Source organism: Bidens hawaiensis, unplaced genomic scaffold (genome assembly GCF_021521415.1).
Source record: "Bidens hawaiensis isolate Kalapana, Puna unplaced genomic scaffold, B.hawaiensis_p1.1 tig00001842_1, whole genome shotgun sequence".
NCBI lineage: Eukaryota > Viridiplantae > Streptophyta > Magnoliopsida > Asterales > Asteraceae > Bidens > Bidens hawaiensis.
The window spans coordinates 2,944,705-2,947,121 of NW_027491102.1; the positions used below are offsets into that span (position 1 = coordinate 2,944,705).

The 2,417-nt window shown below is 34.3% G+C and overlaps 1 pseudogene across 1 annotated transcript; it reads left to right on the forward strand.

The window, feature by feature from the left end:
- Positions 1–485: 485 nt before the first annotated feature.
- LOC143598124 (G-type lectin S-receptor-like serine/threonine-protein kinase RKS1) lies at positions 486–1,964 on the forward strand (annotated as a pseudogene). The gene is made up of 5 exons (XR_013147056.1): positions 486–711; positions 797–1,007; positions 1,112–1,347; positions 1,426–1,573; positions 1,662–1,964. The product of XR_013147056.1 is annotated as a G-type lectin S-receptor-like serine/threonine-protein kinase RKS1 (transcript).
- Positions 1,965–2,417: the final 453 nt, after the last annotated feature.

Consider the following 2,417-nt stretch of genomic DNA (forward strand, 5'->3'; position numbering starts at 1 on the left):
GTAATTGAGGGTGTACCATAAGGATGTGGGGAAATGATTAAGGGTTGGGAAGGGTGTTCCACATATTTTGGAGTTCTCTTTTGAACCTCTCTCTCTACACACACACACACACACACACATAGACAGTGGCGGAGACAGATGATTTTTTCAATGGGCTCGATAATTTTTGGTTGTTACTTTTATTACTATCCGACACAAAACTTTCAGGTCAGGTCGGGTCACGATTATAATTTTTCTAAATGCACAATTTAACTATAACTACTGTTTTATGATTCTTACATTAATTATTAATAACACTAAAAAAATGGGTTTAAAATTTTAATGGGTTCGATCGTTAAAAGAGAATGGGTTCGTTCGTTAATGCGAGTTATACGATCTAAGTAAAACCGAAATAGAGAGGGTTCGGCTGAACCCGTTCTCATATGGGTAGCTCCGTCCCTGTGTGTGTGTATATATATCAAACTTACATAGATGCATTAATATACTAGTTTCACTATTTTTTAATGGGCTGATGCAGCCAACTGAGATGAAGGAGAAATTGGGTTTAATTCCAAAGATAACTTGAAGATATTGGAAGGGTGTAACATGGTGAAGGATATCGGCAAAAATATTGATTTGGATGTGTTTGATTTGAGCATAATAGTTGTAGCAATTGATAACTTTTCTCCCTTAAACAAGCTTGGAGAAGGCGGATTTGGTTCTGTTTATAAGGTAGTGTCTTGTCAATCTCCAAAATGATAAGGGATTTTGTGGTTAAATATAATTGTTGTTAATTAATAAAGAATGATTTACTTAGGGTATACTACTCAATGGGCAAGAAATTGCTATCAAAAGATTATCGCAAAGTTCAGGTCAAGGAATGCAAGAATTCAAAAACGAAGTAACTCTAATAGCGAAACTTCAACACAGAAATCTAGTCCGGCTTTTGGGATATTGTTTCCATAAGAAAGAAAAGATGTTAGTTTACGAATACTTATCAAACAAAGGATTGGATTATTTTATCTTCGGTTTATCCCCTAACCTACAATTAAGTGCTTAAATTCCAGCTACTTCAAATAATAAATTATTTTCTAGAAACTCTAATTTATTATAAGAAATGGTATGGCCTTAGATCAAGAAAGAGCATTTCTTTTAGATTGGAAGAAACGGTTCCAAATCATTCAAGGATTTCTCGTGAACTGTTATATCTTCATCATGATTATAGGCTAAGGATTATCCACAGGGTTCTAATAGCAAGCAATGTTTTGCTAGATACAGATTTAAACCCTAAAATTTCTGATTTCGGATTGGCAAAAATCTTTGGAGGGATGAGGACGAAGCTAGAACACGTAGAGTTGTTGGAACATAGTATGTGTAGTTATTCATTGTATGTCCCAATAGTTTTATTTGTTCCATTTATCGAACGATGACAAAATATGATTGTAGTGGCTATATGTCTCCGGAGTACGCAATGGGAGGTTGTTTTTCAGTTAAATCTGATGTTTTTAGCTTTGGAGTTATGGTTATGGAGATAATCAGTGGTAGGAAAAACAACAGCTACTATAATGAGAAATCACTTAATTTGATCGGGCATGTAATTTCATGACTAATATTTATCACATATTTTTCATTGATTATTAAACCCACTAAACAAAGTTTATCGTAATCAACATGCTCGTTAGGTTTGGGATTTGTGGAAACAAGATAGAGCTTTGAAAGTAGTCTTATCTTTAGGAGATTCATTTGATGCTCGTGAAGTTATTTTATGCATACATGTCGGGATCTTGTGTGTTCAAGAATTGGCTAGTGATCGACCTACAATGACCGGCGTAGCATTTATGCTGAGTAATCATGAAACCATGCTTCCCTCTCCTAAGCAACCAGCTTTCATCTTAACACAATTGAATTATGGTAGGGACCTGCCATCCCCATCAGCAAATGGTGGTGTTACAGCAACACAATGGTTCCACATGTCATTTTTCTAGGGTGTCCACCTATGCTTCCATATAATACCATTTTCATATATATAATTGTACATCAATCACTAATTAATTTAAATTAAAAATCAATGCTAAATCCATAACTTCTATATGAATACGCGTGCCCGTTATTTTACCCAATTATGATCCATTTAATTTAATACCCTATTCATTAGGTTTGTTAAAAATCAATTCTAAATCCTAATATCTGAATATGTGAATTATTCATATTTATATATGTAAGGCCCCGTTACCGGTGCCCTACACTGGACATTGGATTTACTCATAAACACAGTTCTAAATATCAGAGTTAAATCAAACTTTCGCGAAATAAATCAAACTTCAAAAATTCATCAGAAAACATTCATAACTTGTCTTTAAAACATCTTATTTAAACATCAAGACAGATCTTCAGATGCCAGCCTCTTCCAATCCTGCCATGTGTCTCCCTCAAGCTAG